The 26,023-nt window shown below is 41.6% G+C and overlaps 1 long non-coding RNA gene across 1 annotated transcript in view; it reads right to left on the reverse strand.

The window, feature by feature from the left end:
- LOC137755973 (uncharacterized) overlaps positions 1 to 26,023 on the reverse strand; it is a 46,168-nt gene that overhangs the window by 10,976 nt on the left and 9,169 nt on the right. The window contains exon 2 of the long non-coding RNA XR_011072138.1: positions 6,571 to 6,698. This is a non-coding gene — a long non-coding RNA (uncharacterized lncRNA). The remainder of the gene's footprint in view (positions 1 to 6,570; positions 6,699 to 26,023) is intronic.

The raw sequence follows: 26,023 nt of genomic DNA on the forward strand, positions 1-26,023 counted from the left end.
GTCTCCCTGCCTCTTCTCATAAGGACCCCAGTCATACCGGATTAAGTGCTCACCCCAGTGTGTAAAAGAATGTGCTGCATGAAGTATAGAAATTATTGTCATTATCCATTTAGTTCAGACTTTCCGAGAAGAGACTATATTCAAAATACCCCCTGCAGCAACTGGCACAAAACAGGTATTCAATAAACAGTTGTCTCTCTTTTGCCCTTGAGCATCAGACAATTTTATTATAAATGTAGTAGTATGTGGTGGGATTCCCAGGTGGAGATTATGATTGTGCATGTATGTGTTTGTTTTACTTGTTCTTTCTAAAGAGATGTCAACATTTATCTTTTATCCACTGAGGCAGCTTCCCCACTGCACCCAACACCCCCGGGGAACGTGTGCACACTTTGTAACTCCAAGAAACTTTCAAAGGACACTGTGCTGTACCCAGGCAGAAATTTCCATATCCTGTGAGGATTTGTGTCAATGCTCGGACATTGTGAAATAAACAGTCAAGTGGCACTCGTGACCTTGGTTGGGAAGGTACCTTAAAAAAGAATACAAGGGGACCTTCAAGATGGCGGAGGAGTAAGACGCGGAGATCACCTTCCTCCCCACAAATACATCAGAAATACATCTACATGTGGAACAACTCCTACAGAACACCTACTGAACGTTGGCAGAAGACCTCAGACCTCCGAAAAGGCAAGAAACTCCCCATGTACCTGGGTAGGGCAAAAGAAAAAAGAAAAAACAGAGACAAAGAATAGGGACGGGACCTGCACCAGTGGGAGGGAGCTGTGAAGGAGGAAAGGTGTCCACACACTAGGAAGCCCCTTCGCGGGCGGAGACTGCGGGTGGCAGAGGGGGGAAGCTTCGGAGCCACGGAGGAGAGCGCAGCCACAGGGGTGCGGAGGGCAAAGCGGAGAGATTCCCGCACGGAGGCTCGGCGCCGAGCAGCACTCACCAGCCCGAGAGGCTTGTCTGCTCCCCCCGCCGGGGTGGGCGGGGCTGGGAGCTGAGGCTCGGGCTTCGGGCGGAGCGCAGGGAGAGGACTGGGGTTGGCGGAGTGAACACGGCCTGAAGGGGTTAGCGCACCACGGCTAGCCGGGAGGGAGTCCAGGAAAAAGTCTGCAGCTGCCGAAGAGGCAAGAGACTTTTTCTTGCCTCTTTGTTTCCTGGTGCGCGAGGAGAGGGGATTCAGAGCGCCGCCTAAACGAGCTCCAGAGACGGGCGCGAGCCGCGGCTATCAGCGCGGACCCCAGGGACAGGCAGGAGACGCTAAGGCTGCTGCTGCCGCCACCAAGAAGCCTGTGTGCAAGCACAGGTCACTCTCCACACCGCCCCTCCCGGGAGCCTGTGCAGCCCGCCACTGCCAGGGTCCCGTGATCCGGGGACAACTTCCCCGGGAGAACGCACGGCGCGCCTCAGGCTGCTGCAACGTCACGCCGGCCTCTGCCGCCGCAGGCTCGCCCCGCCTCCTCCGTACCCCTGCCTCCCACTGTCCTGAGTGAGCCAGAGCCCCCGAAGCAGCTGCTCCTTTAACCCCGTCCTGTCTGTGCGAAGAACAGACGCCCTCAGGCGACCTACACGCAGAGGCGGGTCCAAATCCAAAGCTGAACCCTGGGAGCTGTGCGAACAAAGAAGAGAAAGGGAAATCCCTCCCAGCAGCCTCAGAAGCAGCGGATTAAATCTCCACAATCAACTTGATGTACCCTGCATCTGTGGAATACCTGAATAGACAGCGAATCATCCCAAAATTGAGGCGGTGGACTTTGTGAACAACTGTAGACTTGGGGTTTGCTTTCTGCATCTTATTTGTTTCTGATTTTATGTTTATCTTAGTTTAGTATTTAGAGTTTATTATCATTGGTAGATTTGTTTATTGATTTGGTTGCTCTCTTCCTTTTTTTTATATACAGATAAATATATTTTTTCCTTTTACTCTTTTTGTGAGTGTGTATATGTATGCTTCTTTGTGTGATTTTGTCTGTATAGCTTTGCTTTTACCATTTGTCCTAGGGTTCTGTCTGTCCTTTTTTTTTTTTTTAGTATAGTTTTTAACACTTGTTATCATTGGTGGATTAGTTTTTTGGTTTGATTGCTCTCTTCTTTCTTGCTTGCTTTTTTGTTTTTTCTTTTTTTATTATTTTTTTCTTTTTAATAATAATTTAAAACTTTTTTATTTTAATAACTTCTATCCTTCTATCTCTCTCTCTCTCCACCCCCCCTCTTTCTTTCTTTCTTTCTTTCTTTCTCTCTTTCTTTCTTTTTTTCTCCCTTTTCTTCTGAGCCGTGTGGCTAACAGGGTCTTGGTGCTCCGGCCGGGAGTCAGGTCTGAGCCTCTGAGGTGGAAGAGCTGAGTTCAGGACATTGGTCCACCACAGACCTCCCGGCTCCACATAATATCAAACGGTGAAAGCTCTCTCAGAGATCTCCATCTCAACGCTAAGACCCAGCTCCACCCAATGACCAGCAAGCTACAGTGCAGGACACCCTATGCGAAACAACTAGCAAGACAGGAACACAACCCCACCAATTAGCAGAGAGGCTGCCTAAAATCATAATAAGTTCATAGACACCCCAAAACACACCACCAGACACAGTCCTGCCGACCAGAAAGACAAATCCAGCCTCATCCACCAGAACACAGGCACCAGTCCCCTCCACCAGGAAGCCTACACAACCCACTGAACCAACCTTACCCACTGGGGGCAGACACCAAAAACAATGGGAACTACGAACCTGAAGCCTGCAAAAAGGAGACCCCAAACACAGTAAGTTAAGCAAAACGAGAAGACAGAGAAATACACAAAAGATGAAGGAGCAGGGTAAAAACTGACCAGACGAAACAAATGAAGAGGAAATAGGCAGTCTACCTGAAAAGGAATTCAGAGTAATGATAGTAAAGATGATCAAAAATCTTGGAAATAGAATGGAGAAAATACAAGAAACGTTTAACAAGGACCTAGAAGGACAAAAGAGCAAACAAACAATGATGAACAACACAGTAAATTAAATTAAAAGTTCTCTAGAAGAAATCAATAGCAGAATAACTGAGGCAGAAGAACGGATAAGTGACCTGGAAGATAAAATAGTGGAAATAACTACTGCAAAGCAGAATAAAGAAAAAAGAATGAAAAGAATTGAGGACAGTCTCAGAGACCTCTGGGACAACATTAAATGCAACAACATTCGAATTATAGGTGTCCTGGAAGAGGAAGAGATAAAAAAGGGACTGAGAAAATATTTGAAGAGATTATAGTTGAAAACTTCCCTAATATGGGAAAGGAAATAGTCAATCAAGTCCAGGAAGCACAGAGAGTCCTACACAGGATAAATCCAAGGAGAAACATGCCAAGACACATATTAATTAAACTATAAAAAATTAGATACAAAGAAAAAATATTAAAAGCAGCAAGGGAAAAACAACAAATAACATACAAGGGATTTCCCATAAGGTTAACAGCTGATCTTTCAGCAGAAACTCTGCAAGCCAGAAGGGAGTGGCAGGATATATTTAAAGTGATGAAAGGGAAAAACCTACAACCAAGAGTACTCTACCCAGCAAGGATCTCATTCAGATTCCACGGAGAAATTCAAACCTTTACAGACAAGCAAAAGCTAAGAGAATTCAGCACCATCAAACCAGCTTTACAACAAATGCTAAAGGAACTTCTCTAGACAGGAAACACAGAGAAGGAAAAGACGTACAAAAACAAACCCAAAACAATTAAGAAAATGGTAATAAGAACATACATATCAATAACTACCTTAAATGTAAATGGATTCAATGCTCCAACCAAAAGACATAGACTGGCTGAATGGAGACAAAAACAAGACCCATATATATGCAGTCTACAAGAGGCTCACTTCAGAACTAGGGACACATACAGACTGAAAGTGAGGGGATGGAAAAAGATATTCCATGCAATTGGAAATCAAAAGAAAGCTGGAGTAGCAATTCTCATATCAGACAAAATAGACTTTAAAATAAAGACTATTACAAGAGACAAAGAAGGACACTACATAATGATCAAGGGATCAATCCAAGAAGAAGATATAACAATTGTAAATATTTATGCACCCAACATAGGAGCACCTCAATACATAAGACAAATGCTAACAGTCATAAAAGGGGAAATCGACAGTAACACAATCATAGTAGGGGACTTTAACACCCCACTTTCACCGTGGACAAATCATCCAAAATGAAAATAAATAAGGAAACACAAGCTTTAAATGATACATTAAACAAGATGGACTTAATTGATATTTATAGGACATTCCATCCAAAAACAACAGAATACACTTTGTTCTCAAGTGCTCATGGAACATTCTCCAGGATAGATCATATCTTGGGTCACAGATCAAGCCTTGATAAATTTAAGAAACTTGAAATCGTATCAAATATCTTTTCCAACCACAACACTATGAGACTAGATATCAATTACAGGAAAAAAAATTGTAAAAAGTACAAACACATGGAGGCTAAACAATACACTACTAAATAACCAAGAGATCACTGACGAAGTCAAAGAGGAAATAAAAAAAAAAAAGTGAACAGCTTGTTAAGTGGATATCCTAGACTTAAAATTCAGTGGGCCCACCAATCAGCGATTAGTATTGTTAATAAATATAGTAACACCATTTTGACTAACCAGAATAAGAAAAGAATGCAAGTAAGAATATTACAATATGGGACTTCCCTGGTGGCGCAGTGGTTAAGAATCTGCCTGTCAATGCAGGGGACATGGGTTCCAGCCCTGGTCCGGGAAGATCCCACATGCCGCGGAGCAACTAAGCCCGCAAGCCACAACTACTGAGCCCGCATGCCACAACTACTGAAGCCCGCGTGCCTAGAGCCCGTGCTCTGCAACAAGAGAAACCACCACAATGAGAAGCCCGCGCACCGCAACAAAGGGTAGCCCCCGCTCGCAGCAACTAGAGAAAGCCCGCGCGCAGCAAGGAAGACCCAACGCAGCCAAAAATAAATAAATAAGTTAATTAAAAGAAACCAAGAATATTATAATATGTCCCTCTTGTGGAGTGCTGCTGTGTGCTTTACTCCTTGTACCACCATGCAAGATAAGGTATTATTATTACCATTATAACATAATATCATGTTGTTGCTTTTACAGGGGAAAAAAAAAAGAAAGAAAAGACAAAAAGTTTTGCAAGTATTTTCTGCTCAATTCTCCACTTTCCCTCTAGATGGCACTTTAATACCTCCTTTTGCCACATTTTAAACCATAGCATCTGGACAGAATGCATTTAATTTATAAGTAAACAAATTCCATGTATATATAGTATCTGGAAACATTAGATCAAATCAACTGCTTCAATTCAAATTCGCTTGACTTTTCAAATATAATTGTTGTAAATATCGAGTCCCTAGACAGTAGTTTGTCCTTTAAACCACGTGCTCCAGACTCCCCCCCCCGCTTTGGGGATTTCACTTCCCCTTAGTGACTAACTACAGGCATCCTCAGCAGTGGGTGACACTGGGTCCTGGGTACCAAGGTGTGCTCCCAAAGACCTCTAGGACTGCAGAGGGAGTGCTCACCTGTCTTCCACCAAGCCATCCCCGCTGTCACTTGCCACCTTGCTGAGTCACAAGGCTCACTTCTTGCCACCTCTCTGTGGCTTCCCTTCAGCTGTTGTAGCCCTTTCTACCACCCCGCAACTGTCTGGTCATTTCCAGTCCCTTCCCCACCCTTGCTTTGCTCCACATGTGAACAGAATCCCCTCCCTTAATTACTCAGAGTATTGTAAAGATCACATTGCAATATTTAAAACAAACAAGCAAAAACCTTTGAGTTCTGAGGGCTTGGTGATAGGAAAAAAGAAGAAGAAAAATACACCTCCCTTCAACACACACACACACGCACACACACACACACATCCCACGTTTGGAAGTGGATGGAGATACAATCACTCCAAGACTCCGTGAGTCAAGTTCCTCCTCAAGGTTTCCCTTCTGGCTGTGTGTTTCCCTGGCCCCCCAGCTTGCAGAGACCAGCTGGCTTGGGGCTGAAGCTTATACTATTTCACGACTTTGACAAAGAAACCCTCTTAGGGACAGAATGTCCATCAGTATTTGGGTTTGTCCACTATGTGTAGACAGAGAAAAGGCCTGGGCTACAAATCTGCCCTGACTTGTGGACAGTGTCTAGTAAGTCGCCCAGCTGGCTAGTGACTTCAAAAAAATTTAAAAACTGGTGGGAAGAAAATCTAGGGAAGAGCGATGTAGGTGCAAGTCTTAGAAAGGGCACAGTGTGAAATCGTCAGCGCTTCCACGTGTGCCCACCAGAGGGCGCAGCAGTTAGTCTGTGAACGGAAGACTAATTCTAGACTCTAGAGTCTAGAATTGAGAAATTTCTTGAAGCCTTAAATGTCATTCCCCTCACAGTCCTACTTTAGCGTGTCTTCAATTTGTAGCCCTCGAGTTTTCAAAAATTACTGGAGTCCAGTGTTAGTTCGAGCACCCTATTAAAAAATTGTTATTCCTACTAACCAGAGATACTTAAGTATTGTCAAGGGCAAGTGGTGCAGAGCCCATGAAAAGTTATAGGTACCACCTACCCGTCTTTATCTGGCTCCCACGAAGCTCTTTAGAAACTTCTACCCCCCAGCTGTGCCTGGACATCGCAGGGATGGGCTCGAAACGCCTCCCCAGTTTGGCCACCACACCATTAAACTAGAATCACCATCTGTGGAAGAAAAAAGATAGGTCCCTTCATAAAGTGAGTCCAGATGGTGGCCCTCTGCTAAGAGGTGCCTGTTGGGCAGATATTTATTTGAGCGCCACATACTTTGGGGGGAAATGAGGCCTTAGGAAGTCATATTTTATTCCAACATAGCCATTAAACTGTTTATCTAAGGAAGAGAGTATAGTCTCTGTTAGAGTACACAGCAAACTTTTACATAAAAGTATTATTTCAGAGTGAATTTCAGCTCAAGATCTGCCTTCTAAAGTTACCCCAGGCAACAGTAGCCACAAAGCAGAGGACTCAAAGGTGCAAATGCCAAAAATATTCGACTCTTAGCAACAAACTAACAAAATGAACTGTGTTGCCAACTAGCCAGTTCCTCCAAGAATAATCATTACAATAGATTTTGAGGCCTATAACTGTCATATTTTATTCCTGAGGGTAAGAGATTGGGAAAGAAACTTTTAAAACGCAGTTGTTAATTATATGAATGGGACATGTTAAATGATGTTTCATTGGGAGAACTTATTAAAATGATATTATAGTTCAGATATTTTAATTTTTTTCTTTCAAAAACAATGAGTGAATCTAAAATATAACTAATTAATGAATTTTAAAATAATGCCAACTTCTTTTTTTTTAAACATCTTTATTGGAGTATAATTGCTTTACAACGTTGTGTTAGTTTCTGCTGTTTAACAAAGTGACTCAGCCATATGCGTATACATGTCCCCATATCCCCTCCCTCTTGAGCCTCCCTCCCACCCTCCCTAACCCACCCCCTAGGTGGTCACAAAGCACCAAGCTGAGTTCCCTGTGCTATGCAGCTGCTTCCCACTAGCTATCTATTTTACATTTGGTAGTGTATATATGTCCATGCCACTCTCTCATTTCGTCCCAGCTTACCCTTCCCCGTCCCCATGTCCTCAAGTTTCTAGAGAAAGCCCACGCGCAGCAACGAAGACCCAATGCAGCCAAAAATAAAAAATAAATGAATAAATAAATAAATTGAAATTGGAATTGACAAGCCGGGACAGGAGCCCCAGCACCACCCGTGTCCCTGGAACAGAGACTGAGAAACCGCTGGGGCACTTTGGAAATAAGTTTCAAACCAAGAATAATCAATACTTGTAAGAAAACAAATCCAGAAAGCTTCCAGGGTCAGCTAGTGGCAGGGCCTGGTGGTCCCTCCACTGCACCCAAGGCTCCAGCACTGCAGTGAGATGTCCTGCCATTATATATATTATGTATAATATATATATATATAATGCATAAATACATATAATGGAATATTACTTAGCCATAAAAAAGAAAATCCTATAATTTGTGGAAACTTGGATGAACCTTGAAAGTATTACCATAAGTGAAATAAGTCAAAGAAGCACAATTACTGAATGATCTCAATTACATGTGAAATCAAAAAGCCAAACTCACAGACACAGAGAGCAGAATGGTGGTTGCCAGCAAGTGGCAGAAATGAGGAGTTGCTGGTCAAAGGGTACAAACTTCCAGTTATAAGGTGAATGAGTTCTGGGGACCTAATTCACAGCATGGTGATTATTGTTAAGAACACTGTTATTATATCCTTGAAAGTTCCTAAGAGAGTAGTTAGGGAAAACATCAACGCTCATAAATCAACTACATTTTACAGATGCAGAATATGAGGCTCAAGAGCTTAAGTGATTTCCCCATAATCACAAAGCTAATTAGTGATAAAGCTGAGTTTAAACAATGGATCTAAACTTCAGTTTGGAGCTCATTTTATTATACATGCTGCCATTGTGATCTCCAGTTATGGTAAGATTTTCAAAATCCTAAAGACCACACACTTAGATTAGAACAAAGAGAACTTTGTTCTTTCTTTTTGGAGCGTCTCCTCAAAGCTCCAGAATCATCACCTTTTTATGGGAGAGCATTTCTAGCTGTTACTCTGTGCAGACGTCGCTCACATTTGCTGTTCCTTCTATGTTACAGTAAATACTTAATAAAAACACTTGCTTCAGTGTCTTTGTTTAGCTGAAGAAATAATGTCTTAATACTAACTCTTCAAAGATATTGTATAATGTTTGCTGAAGACAAAAACTATATGTTACCTACAATGAAGCATAATAACAAAAGGAACACCTGTGAACTCCTCTCCTCCCCCAAATACCTTTAATCAACCTGTGTGAATTTTCTTCATTTTATTAGTTCCTCTTCCCCCAAGATAATGCTTAGCATTACCTCTTTTAAAAACTTAAAAAAAAATTTAGTCACAAAATGGAAAAAATTATATTTAATTTTGTTTGTTTTTAAGTTAAATAAAATTTTTTTCCTAGACTATATGCAGTTTTCAGAAAATTGCCATTTCATTCAATATTATATTTCCAAGATTTTTTCACGTTATTTCATGTAACAGGAGCTAACTGATTTTCTGCCAAATCATGTTCTACCAGGCAAAATACATTTATTCATTTTTTTATCAGTGGATATCAGGTTATTGACAATTTCTATTGTGAACAATGATATCATGACACTTTTATGCTAGTCTACCAGGCAAGTATTCAAATTTATGAGATACTGCCATATTGGTTGTTATAATAATTTCTTATATAAGTTGCTATAACAATTTGAATAATCAGATCTTTATTTTTCCAAACTAATGTTTATAAAATTGTGCTTCATTGAGATCTCAAGATGTATTTCCTGAAAAGCTAGTGAGGGTAAATATTTTGTAGTTATTTGTAATTTGGCTTCCGTCTCTTTGAAATAACTCTTCATGTCTTTTGCCTGTTATTCTCCTTGTTCGGGGGTTTTTCTTTTTGATAGGTAGCAGTCTTAAATAAGATTCTTTTCTCAGTTATATGTGTTGCATGTATCTTCTCCCAGCTTATGAGTTGTCCTTTTTCATTTTATTTAATTTTTTGGCCGTATTGCGCAGCTTGTGGGATCTCAGTTCCCCAACCAGGGATTGAACCTGTGCCACTCGCTTTCATGGCAGTGAAAGTGAGTCCTAACCACTGGACCGCCAGGGAATTCCCAATGGGTTGTCCTTTTAATGTTCTTTATAAAGTCTTCGGATGTACTTTAAGTAAAAAATTTGATATAATTATAGTTATCAGTCTTTTATTAGTAGTAGTTTTAGGTCTTATTGAAAGCCCTTCTTCACTATTAAGTTTATAAAATGATTTTCCTAATTTTCTTCTAAAAGATCTGAAGTTTTTTTGTATTGCATTTAAGTCTTTCATCCATCAGGAACTTATTTTGGGGTGTGGTGTGTAGAAGGGGGTCAATTTTCCCCACATGGTTAACCAACTGTCCCAGGGCTATTTTGAAAACTTGATCCTTTCTTCAGTTACCTGCAACGCCACCACTGCTTTCTTATTTCAGTTTTTCATGTATGTGTTAGTCTAGTTCTCGGTTCTTTATTGTGTTCCTCTTCTCAGTTTGTTGATTTTAGTGTCAGCACCGAATTTTCGTAATTGACCATTGCTTTGCAATATGTCTTCCTCTCTGGTAGAAAATGATTTCTCAAATTCTCTTTCTTCAGCATCTTGTCTATTCTTATGTGTTTGCTACTCCATGTTAATTTTAGAACCACATTGTCAAGTTTCTCAAAAAAACGAAGAGAAAGAAAAAACAGAAACTATAGGGGTTTGACTGGAATTGGGTTGAATCTAGATTAATTTGGAGAGTGAATACTATTGAGTATACTGCTTGGAGCTTGATGATATTGAGTTTTCCTACCCAGGAACATAGAATTTCTTCGTTGCTTTTGTCTTTATTATTGTCTTTCAGCACAGTTTTTTAGTGTTCTCCATACTATTTTTAAACATCTCTCACTAGATGTATTTCTGAGCATCTGGCTTTTGTGGAAGATTTTACTTGTAAAGCCATCTGGGCCTGTTAATTTCTCTGTGCAAAAAATTTTGATTACAGATTCAATCATTTTAATGCAAAAATATTTCGTTTAATTTAATATTTGAAAAGCCTGAGTGGTTGCAATGTTTTTCTCTAGAGAGGAAATGCATTTTCTTTTGCCAAGAGCCAGGGAGCACTTCTGACTTAGAACCACTTCAGCTTCATGGAGGCGGGGGTGGGAGGGGAGTGTAGTCCTGGGGTACCACTCACCTTTCTGGTCCTGATTGCTGTACCTTAGAGGGACTTTGCTTTTCTGTGAATAAAACTTAGTACTTACAGCTCTGAAAGATGTTTAATGCAGGACGTAGGTGTTTTCCAGTGAAAGGGCCCCTCAGAATATCTAGTCTGACATTCTGCCAAAAGCAAACATCTCTAGGTTGACTCTTAGGAGGCCACTTAGCATCATTCATGGCTCCCAATTGCTGCCAAAAATAATTTAGGAATGTTGATCCTGATGGAAGCTGGCTGAAGGGCCTTCTTTTCTATTTAGAGGGTATGCTTATCTGAGGTAGGCATTGATGAAGGCATCCCTTGACACTTGCTGCTACCCTCTCTGGTTTCCCACACATCTACGAATCGGGGAAGTGGTGAAATGAGGCTATTTCAACCTGATAGTGATGTCTGTGAGAGTGCTTAATGCATGTAGGCACCATATAAAGTCATGTGATTCCTCGTTTTTCTTATTAATGCACTCACTTTTGCTGAAAGAATAACCTCGTAAATGGTTATTGAACTCCAGTGAGGTCTGCATGTCACAGCCTTGACCTTGGAATGAGCAGCAATGCTATTATTTGTGATTATGCTCCCATCTTTCCTCTGCTCACCCTTGTTTATGTGGACCTGCCCTTGAGCATTGCTCTCGAACATTTTTTCTGAGAGTTCCCGTCACCCACCAGAAAAAGCTACATGATATGGAAGATAAACAAGCTGAGAGACCCCTAAACGCAGTGGCAGCTTTGTATTACCTATTCCCCATAGATTTCTCTCTCAGACACCAAACTTCATCCTGGCAGAAATGGGGACTCGGGAAGCTCTGTGTCATGGGTTTGGGCACTCCTGGGCACCAATGTTGCACATACTATTACTTTTATTATATATTTTACTAATCATCATTAACGGTCTGTGCTGGGTATGAAATGTATTTTGTGTGAGTCTGATTGACAGTTAAGGCCTTTGTGTTCATTTGATTTAAAAATCATAGAGAAATTCAACCTGAAATTGTCTTCACATAAAGGAATGACTCTAACCACACCTCAGACTGAAAAAAATGTAACATTAGGTTAATATACTCTTACTGTTGTTTGGACCCAGAAGTTCTGGAGCTGCGTCTCTGCTCTGCTGTTACCTGCTTCTTCTGTAGTGTTATTAAGCGTGTAAGAAGTTCTACTGGAACAAATACTTTACATGTAATAGTAAAAATAGCTGCTCAGGCTGAACTTTTCTGACAACAGTAATGATCTCATCAGTTATTTTAATAGTTTAAATAGTGCCTTGGAGAGTAAGAAGATCTGCCATTAAGAGAAGAAAAGGCACAGCTGAGTTGTCTCGAATTGAGAGGCTCATTAGCTAATCTTCTCCAAAGTCTCTAATGATGTCCTGTTTAATAGCCACTAGAAATACAGAAACATTTTAGTAGAGGGTTCTCAATCTAAAACCCTTGCAGCTGTAACATCGATTACTTTGTACATAATAATAGTAACACACATAAGAGCAGCCAACTTTTACTGAGAGCTTACTATATGCCAGATACACATGGGAATAGAGAATCTGGGAAAAGACATACTGCATTAGTTCATTTGGCTAGCCACTGGATGTCTAACTCAAGTTATATGTACATTTATTAAGTTGGGTCAATTGACATAATTGGCCAACTGTTCAAAATTGTGCAGATGGCGAGTACAGGCAGGTCCCAGAGAATCATGATTTATGAGAAGATACATATTGCATCCTGCCTCGACAGAGAAGAAAACTTCTTTCTCCCAAGAAGCGTAAGTCTTCATCCTGGGGTAGTAAAGGAGAAGGTTTTGTTGTTGCTCTTATCATTTTTATCCTTAATCTTCCTAACTTGGATTTCAAACAATCCAAAATGAACAATGAATATTCACTGACTGAGTGTAATGCTTTATAGTTGGGTGGTATGGAAAAAAGAGAGTTCCAGAGTCCTTCAATAAAATCTCCAAGAACCCCAGCAGTTGATTCAGATCATCTAATTCTCATCAAATTCTAAGCAGGACAGAGTTGGTCAGAGGATTTAACCCCTAGTGGAATCTGGTAGCAGCCAAGAGCACGGGTGTGGACAGTCAGAAAGAAAGCCTGCGCTCCAATCCCACCTCTGCTGGTGTGACTTCGTCCAACTTATCAAATCTTTCAATATTTCACTTTCCTCATCTCTAAGAGTGGAGACACTAGTAACTACCACATTGGGTTGTTGTAAAAATTGAATCCAAATGAGATGATATACATAATGTGCCAGGACACACCAAGTGTCCACTAGGTGGTAGCTGTTATTATTTTTATGGTTATTGTTAACAATGGGAGGACCACTTGGGCCAGTTCATCGCAGTGATATTAGGCCTCAATTTCCTCCACCTAAGATTTCAGTACCCTTCCTGCCAACTTTGACTTGAACCCTGCCCCAAATCTCTATTCATCTGCCTTAAGCTCCCGTAGCAGACCCTGCTTCCTTTATACCTGTCCCACCAATACCATACCTCCTCCCTCCCCCACGGGTTGTATTTCTGCCATGGAGTAAATAGTCAAAATGATGTCAGTGCTCGCTTGGTTTTTTAGTATGAGCTGACATAGTAGCTTTCTTCTCTTATCGCTGCCTTACTTAACAGCTGGACATCCTTAGGTCTCAGAAACAGCCTCCACCAGGGCTAAGCTTGACTTTTGTACAATGAGTTACTTGGCTGCTATATTTGGGGGCATGAATTGGATTAGGTTGTGCTTCCCAGGCTCCTTGCTTAGCTTCGGTCTCCTCCCTGTCTGCTTAGATCCTGGCATGCTTCACACGTGAGCATTTTATATATAAGGACACACAAAGGAAAAAATTCACGGCAACTTCAGCAAAGAAACTTACAATTTACTTTTCAACATAATCTTATCATCTACTCCAAAAATACTTGAGTAATTGACACAAAACCTATTATTATTTTACTACTATTTCCGTATAGGTAGAATTCTGTTAATAAATACCAGCATAGCATCCCATGCAAACCTGTGTTTTATCCTACCTTATATTGGTGTGCTAGTGTGGATACACGGAGTGCAGTTAAGTCAAAAATAGAGGTGTATCTCAAAATCCTTATCCATATCTCTCAGCGTATAGGAAAAGTATAGCAAAAACTGTATTTTAATACCACTATAACGTGTCATTAATAATATTCAGCATTATTTTAGCAGAAGGAGTTCTGGGTGTTTTTCTGAGATAAAAAAAGTGCTTCTAAGTAGAAATCATAATGTTTCCTCCACAACCAACTCATCCTCTAGATTCTTCATTTCTCAATAGGTTTTATTTTTGTCCTAGTCATGCAAGCTTATAGCCTTGGAGGCATTCAAATATTGTTTTAGCAGAAGATACAAATATACAACTGGCTGTATCTTTTAGATAGCATTGTATTGAAACTAGCCAAACATGATAGCTCATATAAACATCTTCTTTGTGTGTTATTCCTGATAAAAACCTTTTAAAAATATTTATTTATTTAGGTTGTGCCAGATCTTAGTTGCGGCTCGAGGGCTCCTTAGTTGCGGCGTGCAAACTCTTAATTGCGGCATGCATGTGGAATCTAGTTCCCTGACCAGGGATCAAACCCCGGCCCCCTGCATTGGGAGCTCAGAGTCTTATCCACTGCGCCACCAAGGAAGTCCCTAAAAACTTCTATTGAGACAATTTTCAGAGCAATTTTAGGTTCACTGCAAAACTGAGGGGAAGATGCAGTGATTTCCTGTGTACCCACCTGCCCCCGCATATGCACCGCCTCCCCCATTGTCAACATCCCCCCACCAAAGTGGTACATGTGTTTTAATGGATGAACCTGCACTGATGCATCATAATCACCCAGAGTCCACAGTTTACGTTAGGGTTCACTCTTGGTGTTGTACGTTCTTTAGGTTTGGACAAATGTATAAGGACATGTATCCACCATTACGGTATCATACAGAGTATTTTCACTGCCCTGAAAATCCTCTGTGCTCTGCCTATTCATCCCTCCCTCCACCTCCTACCCTCGGCAACCACTGAACTGTTACTGACTCCACAGTTTTGCCTTTTCCAGAATGTCACATTGTTGGAATCGTAGAGTATCTCGCCAGTTCAGATTGGCTTTCTTTACTTAGTAACATGCCTTTTAGTTTCCTGCATGTCTTTTCATGGTTTCGTAGCTCATTTCTTTTTGGTGCTGAATAATATTCCATTGTCTGCATGTACTACAGTTTATCCATTCTTCTCCTGAAGGACTTCCTGGCTGCACAAAGGCTTTTTGGACTGTATGTAGTGCTAGACAAATGATATTCCATAATCAAAGCGGTATCCCCACTTCTCCATACACTGTAACAATTAGTTTTCCTTTTATTGAGGCTTTACTCTAATAATGTCAGTATGTTGTATTGGGACAGACACAGGCGTGAATTAGGCAATGTTTTACTGTATAAACTCTATGGGAGTAGTGTGTGGTTTTTTACACTTCTGAAATATCCTACATAAAACCACTCATGCTCGTAAAAGGCCTCTATGAAAATGGAATTCCCCCACCCCGAGTGGGTATAATTTTGACCACTGCAGGATGAGGGGACTTTCTGAAGCAATTGTTGACATGGAAATAAACAAAAAGGCTTTGTGCACCAGTGACCAAAAATAAAAATCCAAACAACTTTACGAAGAGACGCGATGGCTTCCCAGTTGCAGGCACATTGAGCACACATTCTACCAACTATTGGCATGTTTTGTTTTTCTGTAACAAAAAGCTTCTTTATATAATATAGGTAATTAGTCATACTCAGTTGGGGGTTCAGCTCAGCTTCTGTCTCAGTAAACAGAACCAGGGAGGCATTAGCTCTGGTGCAGGATGCCTGCCAAGTGCTAATCCCTATTGGACGGATGAAAATAAAACATTATTAAAAAGTCTTGTTCTGGCCTTAAACATTTCCCTACGATTTCACTGTACTGCCGCAGCTATCACACGTGGCTCCCCAAACTGCGTCATCCTAGGGGGCGCTGTTCTCCTGGGACAAACTTGTTTCCCATACTGTACTTGTATGTGGGAAACCTTCCGGTTGCTAAGCGTGTTTAATCATTCCAGAATGGTCTTTTCATAAAGAAAACCTGAATACGTAATCACCTTGCTTAAAACACTTTAAATGGTCCTCAGCACTTTTAGGATAAAGATCCCAATCCCTCCTGTAGCCTCTGGAGCCTAACATCATCTGGCCTCTGATGGTCCCTTCAGCCTCCTCTCATATCACATGCCCCCATCCCTTGCCTTCTGTTCTCAGCATCCACCACCTTCTGTCACCTCTCTCCACAGCCCTTTACCATCTCTCCCAGGAATCTGGTCTTCTTTCTAGCTGTAGCTCAACTGTTACTTCCCCAGGAAGCCTGTTCTCACTATTCAGAGTACATGATAATCCCTGGTGTATGCTTTCTTGGGGATGTACCACTTCTGTGCACCTCTTTTCATCACATTTCATATGTACATGTGTCACATAGCGATATACGTCACACATAGATATTTGGCATAGAAGGTAATGATGACTAGGCTGGAGTCTGACTTTTTTCCTAGATATTTCTCTGAAAAACGCAAGGGCTATTGGTGAGAGCGGACTTGCGGCGGTGACCATTGGCCTCTGCTCTACAGAGATTCTGTAACTCCTTGGAAAGAAGAGAATCCTCCTCCCTTTCAGTAGCTAGAAATTTAGAGTAGTTGAAATATGTGGGAATGAACCTCTGAGGGCCGAAAATGCGACATATTTGGGAACAATTCTTAAACTCTGTTTACCTACATGGAATATAGTTTTGTGAACTCACTGCACTGATGCTGTAAAAACTAGACACTGTGGTCTATCTGTCTCTAAATAAGTGTTTTCTCTCCTTCAATACTGCTGTAAACAGTGGCACCCATGTAGCATATGTTTGATTTTTTTAATGTTTCATATAAAAACTACAAACTACCTTGCTGCAAATAAGCTTACCTTCCTATCCAGACTTTTTTGTTGTATACGTGTTCTACCAATTAAATACTTTTGCAGGTTTAATCCTGTATCATTTCTTCTATTTTGTTTTGAGTAAAAGGGGGAAAAAATTTAAAAGCTGGAATTCCCCTCCAAAAATGTGATGTTAAAAAGACATACATAGGTTACGCATATCTGTATGGTTAATATTTGTCTCATGTTGCAAACTCCAAGCTTCACAAAGCAGGAGACTGTGTGGATTTTGCTCTTCATGGCATTTCCAGGGCAAGTCTAGGTCCTGGGATGTAGCTGGCCCCCGTCACACATTTCACTGAGGACAGGGAAGGGTTAGAAGTTAATCAGCCTTTTCTGTAAAGAGAGCATGGTCACTCCAGGCAGCACCTCCCAGGTCAGGTTCTAGCGCGCTAGGTCTACAACCTTCTGCAGCTGTGCCCTGCTGTTGGCTACTCACTCTTGGTACCCTCATTTCTCCTGCCCGTTTTGCTTGCATCTGTCTCACTTCTCTTTATTATCTTGCCTGGGAACCTGCAAGTCATTGATCCCTCATCCAGCCAGGCTGTAGTCCAGGTCACCTTCTGTACGTGCTGAGCTTGACACTTCATATTTCATATTGTTACCAGGAAGCGCTGATGAAGCCATGCACAAACCCAGGTGATGGCAGAGGCGAGGTCGATTGTCCTATGAAGGCCTCCTGCACCTCAGCTGTTTCACGGCAGGGAGCGCTATGCTTTCAGTTTTGCCTCAGGCAGTGATTCACGTCTTTCAGGGCATTACCTGTACCAACTATTCTGACACTCTTTCTTTGCACACTTGCATTAATTAAAAAGGACTCTTAGGTTTGTTGAGAAAAAGAAATCCGTAAACTTCAGAGGTATTTGGATTGCTAAGAGATGTAAACTGCTTCCTCAAAGCTTTGACAGGCAAAAACACAATAGTATTTACATGTAGATAGATTCTTTGGGAAGGTCAAGGGTACATAATTTCAAACTAAATGTTCTAAGATGTTAACTGCCTTTTTTTTTTTTTTAACCCTTGGTATCATAGGACTCACCAGTGAGGCCCCAAACAGTATCTATTTATAGAGATGTATTGATAGTCCTGGTTTATTAAAGTGCAACTCAAATACAGTCTGAACTTGACCTAAATTCTAAGTGAATTCTGCACCCTCTGCGTAACAATCCATTGGCCTTTGGGAGTGAGGGGAATGGGCAGTCCTAAGTCACTTGATTGTTATGAAAGTCGCTCACAGCCAAGTCAACAAGCTGGTCAAGTTGCCATCATTACGACTACATCAGAAGAAAGCTAGGAAAAGACTTCATTGTTTTTGAGATTCAACCCAATCAAGATCTGAACCTTAAAATTTAAGTAATAATTCAAAATAAATGTTCCTGAAGTAAAAACAAGACCAAAATCTATGAAGTTGAACCACGTTAAGTTGCCAACATTCAAGAATAATTTACCTTTACCAATGGCAATTTCATCTTACTGATTTAAAGAGTCCAGTAGGATCTGGGCAAAAAAGGACCCATAATTCTCAACCTTAAAACATATGCCAGTAAAACTACTAATGTTTATAGATCAAGAAAAACATATTTCTGTGCCTCTAAAAAACAAACACAAAAACAAAGCCATTTACAACGGGAAGAAATCTTGATTCACATCAGATTTCTCCATAGCATATACAAAGCAAAAGAACACTGAAATGACATTTTCAAGAAACTCAAGGAAAGAAAGTATGACTCAATTACTTTCTATCCAGTGAAGTTTTTTTTTCTTCCAACTTCCAAGGCTTTGGAAAATAGTTTAAAACATACATATGCATCTGGAATATTGCAACCGTAATTTTTTTCTGAGGAATCAACTACAAGACAAGCTTCATCAGAACATGTGGTTATAGGCGGAACTTTGAACAAAGTACTAAGCATTAATTATATTTACATGTAAATCTAAGATTAAAACAGGATTAGGATAAAGATGGAAGAATAGTGTGCAGATGTCAAACACTCCAAGAAAGTGAAAACTATTCCACTTTAAAATGAGAGAAGGAGGGAGAAAATAGACTGAACTCATTGACTGCTGCATGGAGAACAGATAATAGAAGCTAGTGAACCAAACAGTAAACTCTTAAGTCAGGATAAAGGAAACTAAGGGATTTATAAGAGATATTAATGTGAAAGTTACCACCAGGAAAAAAAAAAAGCAAACCTTTCTAGAATCCCATAGAAATACAAAACCCAAGTATAATTTTATTTTTTTAAAAATATGAGCAAAGGAGTGGTTGCCAGAGGTTATGGATGAGGTGAGAATTTAAATATAAAGGGTTAGCACAGGGAGTGTTTGGGGCTGGTGGAACTGTTATGCATCTTGACTGTGGTGGGTGTTATACAAATCAATGCATGTGTTAACATTTACGGAACTGTCTACCAAGAGAAAATGTCTACGTTACTGTTTAATTGATTGATTCATTTTTTATGTAAAAAAATATTATTTAAAAATATAACAAAAGCATGTTTGTCCACTTACTGGATAAATAAATGAATAGCCACCTTTCCCACTATCCCCCCAAAACGAGCCAAGAAAATAGACGGTATGGTGAAAGACACATTATAAGCATAACATAATTCATACAGTAAGTATAACTTAAAATAATGACATAGAGAGAGAGCAAACACATCAGTCCTACCAATATATGTAAACTGGCTTTACTCCCCTGTGGTAGGCTTGTGAAACATAATCTACAAAACACCGTTCTACACTGTAATTTGAACGCAGCCTCCGGCTTCTTGCATTGTTATAACCTTTCCAGCAGTCAGCAGCAACCCACTTACTCATTTTCTTTCAAAGCTCCATCTTTTTGTGGATCGTCCCATTACTTTGCTATTTCTGGTCTGAGGAACCTACCTGGTTATCAGTCCATTTATTCATTAGTTCATTCTTTTGCATAAAAATAGCCGGTGGAAAACATCAGCATTTCATTTTTACTAATTCTTTCTCAATTTTAAAATAATTACTGTATTAATATGTTAGGACTGCCATAATAGAATACCACAGGCTGGGTGGCTTAAACAACAGAAATTTGTTTGTCACAGTTCTGGGGGCTAGAATTCCAAGACCAAGATGCCATCAGGGTTGGTTTCCAGAGAGACTTCTACTCCTGGAATGCAGATGGTGGCCTTCTTGCTGTGTCCTCCCACGGACTTTCCTTAGTGTGTGCACCCTGAGACCTCTGGTATCTCTTCCTCTTCTTATGAGGAGGAATCCTACCTCCCTACAGGCCCTATCAGTACCATTGCCCTTTCATCTTTTCACTTTAAGTGCCTGACTAATCCCCATCTAAAGGTAAATCCAATTCTCTGCCTTCTCTGTCCTTGTACCTGGACAACTGAATGTGATTGTCATACATTAAATTCATGTCCATGTACCTCAAGGGGACCATTAGGGGGCCAGACAACTTTTCTGCACTTCCTGAGTCCATTTGATCTTTCATTGCCCTAGATAATTATTTTATACCTTTATTTTCCTCAAATCCCTCAAATGTTACTTCTCATATTTGATCCTTATTTCAGTGAGAAAACAAAAGCTATCAAAAGACAACATCCTCACTCCCTCACCAACACAACTCTAACATGGCTATGCCCGTACCCAAATAACTTGCTTTTAACTGAGTTATTCTAAATGAACTGTCCCTGGACATAAGTAATGCTAACTCTTCTCCGTGTTCAGGGGCCCATCCCCCGTCCCCACTGAAAGACACATTCCAGCAGCTGTGCCCCTTCTCCATCATCATGTCTTCAATATCCACTGAGTCATCCCATTAGTGTACAACATACTGTTATTTCTCCCACTTAAAACACCGTCTCTTGTTCTCACTTCCACCGTGTTTATCACCCCATTTTTTGAGGGGTCCAGACATGGTTAATATTAATGACTATTGTCACAAACACAATAACAATTAAAGGAATAAAAAAAAAGACTACTATTTTTCTCAGCAGAAAGGAGTACTATTGAAAAAAAATCAAATTTCTAGGAAGTGATTCATTACAATGATTTTCACCAACCAACTTAATTAGTTTTTTGATGTGCTAACAAACTCGTTCTTAATTTCTGACTGCTTCCAAGGCTTTTTATTTTTTTTTTAAAGAAATTCACGTTCTTATTGACTGATTGATTGCTGTGTTGGGTCTTCGTTTCTGTGCGAGGGCTTTCTCTAGTTGCGGCAAGCGGGGGCCACTCTTCATCGCGGTGCGCGGGCCTCTCACCATCGCGGCCTCTCTTGTTGCGGAGCACAGGCTCCAGACGCGCAGGCTCAATAATTGTGGCTCACGGGCCCAGTAGCTCCGCGGCATGTGGGAGGGATCTTCCCAGATCAGGGCTCGAACCCGCGTCCCCTGCATTGGCAGGCAGATTCTCAACCACTGCGTCACCAGGGAAGCCCCCTTATGACTATTATGTAATGATTAAACACTGCACATGTATAAAAATTGCTAAAACCAGTCTCCTTAAGAGCTATTTCCTATAGCTGATTTGATCTATAACACTCAAGACTACACTTTCACTTACTTAAATTGAGTGGTTATCCCAGACAGATGGTCTTTACCAATAACAGGAACCAAGTTATTATAAACAACATCTAATTGCAAAAACAATTTTGGCTCTTTCACTACATTTTCTTTTATATATTTTAGTTATCCATTTTTCATAACTATAGTGGAAAATCATATGGTTCACGTACCTTATTTTATATGCCCAAGTTATTTAAGGTGAGAAAGAAGATATTTTTTGATTCCCATTTTGAGTATGTACCAGTTATTGGAAACATAGCTGTAGAATAGGTACAAGGTGTACTTTAGGAAAGTACAAGATGAAGCTGGAACATCTAGTACCAGAAGATGAGGAAGTGCTCAAAAATGATGGGACATATCAAAAAAAAAACCAAACCAAAACAAAACAAACAGAGAAGACAACTTTGATGGGCTCCTATTTGCCAGACTGGGGGCAAGTGGAGCATTAAAATAAATAACAGCAGTAACAAACTGTATCTATTGAACTAAATAGGAAAACATGAGTTCATCCAAATATAAATGAATGAATATTTTGAAAATTTGGTGAGGAATAGGGTATTTATATAATCTCAAAGTACTTCCTCACAAAAATACTAATTATAAAGAGTAATTCTTCAAGTGTTCAAACGGACATCATTAGTTTTGGGACAAAGTGAAATCCTGTGACACCTAAAGGACGAAACGAAATAGGATTATCATGTCCAGGATAATCCTGCCAGAAAGCGTACCCTGAACCTAGTCATGAAGAGACCACGGAAACCCCCCAAATGAGGAACACAACAAAATAACTGAAATCTTCAAAAGTGTTTAAGTTATGAAGTCAAGGAAAGACTGGGGTATTATCCCAAACTTAAAGACTTAAGAGACATGAAGCATAATTCTGAACTGGATCATTTGGCTAAAAAAGAGAGGAGTAGATGAGAGTAATGTTTCAGAGTCAACTTCCCACTTGTCATGGTCCTACTGTAGTAACACAGGAGGATATCCTTGTTTGTAGGAAATACAGACTGAAGTATTTCAGGGGCATTAGGTCAGCAATTTTCTCCCAAATTCTTCAGGAAAAAATTTTCTTGTACTGTATTCACACCTGGAATTTGTGATTGTTAAAAAAAGACTGAGAATAATTTATAATTTTCTTAAAGTTTTCTTTTACCTGCCCTTGGTCCCATATAAAAGGTCCAAAACTTCTGGACTTTCAAAATAACTGAACTGAGGCTGTTTATTGCATTAGAATGGAGAACTCATGAGGGCTGCCTGAACGCGTGGCCACCTGATCTAGGACTTCCAGCCTCCAGAACTGTGAGATATAAATTTCTGTTGTTCATAAGTCGCCCAGTCTGTGGTATTTTGTTATAGCTGCCTGAACGGACTAAGACCCGGGGTGGTCAGGTTTGCCCATCATTCATGTGGCAATGCTCAACAGGCATAGCCTAGGACCCTAAAGGGGAAAGCAGGTGCCCTCTGCCAAAAAGAAGGGGAGCTTCTCCTCTAAATCATGTATTAGGTAAGTTATTCCACCTCACCTGGGGAGAATAAGAGAAGTGCCAGTGAGAGAACAGGGTTCTTTGGGAGAAATCCATCCTCATGGAAACCAAAAGATCAGGTTGAGGAGGAAGTGAATCTCCTCTGGCCTTCCCCAACAGTTCCAGTGGGTTCTTTCGATTAACAGGAATTCATGATTTAGTATTTGAGTGCCCAAGTAACCTAATAATAATAGTATTACAATCACCTGTAAATACATTATGTATTTCAGTGGTTCTCAAAATTTTACAGTACCTTTGCATCACTGCTGTGAAGTGACTGTAATAACCCCAGGTGTTTGGGTTTCACTCCAGACTCATCAAATCAAAATCCAGCAGGGAACCCAGGCACTAAGAAAGCCAGCCCATAAAGCCCAAAGCTTTATGTCTCCATCACTGTGCCCTAGGGATGTAGAATTAAGCTAGACACAGTCTCTGCCCACAGCCCTTCAGAGAAGACAGAAAAGTAGGCAAATAAATTATAGCACAGAGGGATGCCGTGACAAGAGAAGTGTATAAAATGTAGAGGGAGAGCAGGTGCTCTGTTTTGATATCCATTATCTCAGACCTGGAGGGTCCTGGCAGGACTGTATTGATTAATGGGCTCCTTGACTTTCTGGCTGTTGGTTGTATTCAACCAGTAGGGAACCCCAGCAGGAGATGAGAGGAGGAGGCGGGGGCATTCTTCCCCTGGCTCACTCCATAGATGGTTGGTGGTGGGTCTAACCAGAGGCTGCAGATCCAGCAGGCAGACTCTGCAGAGGACAGTACTTCCTGCTTCTTGCCCCCTCAGGCCCGGCAGTGGTAAGTGCTCCCCACAGCTTGGGTACTGAACTGCCTCCGTGTCCATACCTATGTAAACAGCTCCTTTATTAAACTTGCCTTAGATTACCTGATTTGCCTGTGCCCACTGTTTCCTGATTTGTACAGGAGTCAATAGCTTAGAAGAAAATTCTGGAATCAGTCATGGAGGATTCCCAGGAAATGCTGCATCATCAGGGCTCTTGATGGCCCAGGAACTGATACTGCACAGAAGAACACGCACGGACATTAATGAACTTCAGTTGACAGTGGATTTGAATGAAATGTCTCTGAATGTCAAGAATTTCTGGAAATAATAAACCAATATGTTTTATGGATGTGTTACTCTTCATGAATGCACAATAGTGATATATGATTTTTAAAATCTTTGTCTTAATAAGTCTACCTATTTCAACAATTATAAAATAAAAATCTTAGGGGCTTCCCTGGTGGCGCAGTTGTTGAGAATCTGCCTGCCAATGCAGGGGACGCGGGTTCGAGCCCTGGTCTGGGAGGATCCCACATGCCGCGGAGCAACTGGGCCCGTGAGCCACAACTACTGAGCCTGTGCGTCTGGAGCCTGTGCTCTGCAACAAGAGAGGCCGTGAGAGTGAGAGGCCCACGCACCACGATGAAGAGTGGCCCCCGCTTGCCACAACTAGAGAAAGCCCTCGCACAGAAACGAAGACCCAACACAGCCGTAAATAAATAAATTTTAAAAAAAAATCTTAGGTGATGAGAAAACATTGGATTAAAAGGTAATTGGCAGGGGGGAGGAGTCAAGATGGCGGACTAGGAGGATGCGGAATTCGCGCCTCCGCACAACTAGGGCACCTACCAGGCAGCAGCAGGGGACCACGGACACCTAAGGGGAGAGAAGGAACCCCCCAGAGACTGGGTAGGGCGTGGGGGGATGAAGGGGGAGGGGAAGGGGAGGCGGGACAGGATTGGTGCCCCTGAGGGGAGGGTGGGGGAAGGGAAGGGATCCCACGCCCAAAGGGGGAAATTGGGGAACCACTGGGAGGGCAGAGGATCAAAAGGGAGCATAGCCAGGTTTCCCCTGCCCACTTGGGCCCCCAGGAACCTGCTGAGATCCTGGGCCTGATCCTCTGCCCACAGAGGCCCCCTCCAGCCACAGGGGTCCTGAGGGAGTAGGAGGGAGGGAAGGGGGAGCAAAAGTAAAGGCCGGACCTCAGATCGGCACCCCTGAGGGGTGGCTGGGGGAGGGGAGGAGTTCCTACACCCAGTGGGACCCACCCACGGTTAGGGATCCAGCAGCGATGGGGGAGACCCTGGGGGAGACCATAGGGGAGGGGCACAAAGGAATGGAAGGGAATGGGGCCAGCGCTTTCCCTGTCCCCTTAGGCACTGGGGAGCCTGTTGGGCTCCCGGGTCTAATCCTCTGCCCTCAGAGCCTCCCTCCTGCTGTGCAGAGCCCAAGCCCCGCCCCTACCCCCCACCCAGGGCCCTACGTCTACACTCGGAGACCGCCTCCGGGACCCCCTCCAAAGCGCTGGTCCTAAACCCCGCCCATACACCCTCACTCAGGGCCCTACCTCCAAACTAGGAGAACTCCACACTCCAGAGGCCCCCCCCCCCTTTCCACGTGCTGCCTCTCCCCTTCTGCCCAGGTCCTAAGCAGAGGCCCCACCCCACGCTTGAACGTCACCCGGCCTAGGTCCTGCCCCACCCTAAACCCCACCCCTTGCCTAAGTTCCCCAGCCTAAATTCCACCCCCATAGTCAAGGCACTTTTTTTTTTTCTTTCTTTTCTTTTTTCCTCTTTTAGATTGGGGTTGTTTTACCATGTTGATTCTTTTATATTTTTATTTTTACTAATAAATCTTTTATTTTTCTAATTTTATTTTATTCTTTATACTTCATTATTGTTCTCTCCTTTTGGCTTGTTCCCCCCCCCCCTTTTTTTTTCTTTTTTCTGTTGTGGTTTTATTTTACCTTGTTGCAGTTGTTTCAATTATACTTTTATTTTTCCTAATATATTTTTTATCTTTCTAATTTTATTTTATTTTTTATTCTTTGATATTGTACTGCTCCATTTTTTCTTACTTTCTTCCTTTTTTTTTTTTTAACCAAGCCATGAAGCTTGCAGGATCTTGGTGCCCAGGCCAGAGGTCGGGTCTGAGCTCCTGCGGTGGGAGCTCCGAGCCAAACCTCTGGAATAACAGAGAACCTCAGACCACAGGGAATATCAATCGGAGTGAGGCCTCCCGGAGGTCCTCATCGCAGCACTAAGACCCAGCACTATGCAACTGCCTGCAAACTCTAGTGCTGGACGTCTCAGGCCAAACAACCAGTAAGACAGGAATACAGGACCACCCATCAAAAAAAAT

The sequence above is a fragment of the Eschrichtius robustus genome, chromosome 21 (genome assembly GCF_028021215.1).
Source record: "Eschrichtius robustus isolate mEscRob2 chromosome 21, mEscRob2.pri, whole genome shotgun sequence".
Lineage (NCBI taxonomy): Eukaryota > Metazoa > Chordata > Mammalia > Artiodactyla > Eschrichtiidae > Eschrichtius > Eschrichtius robustus.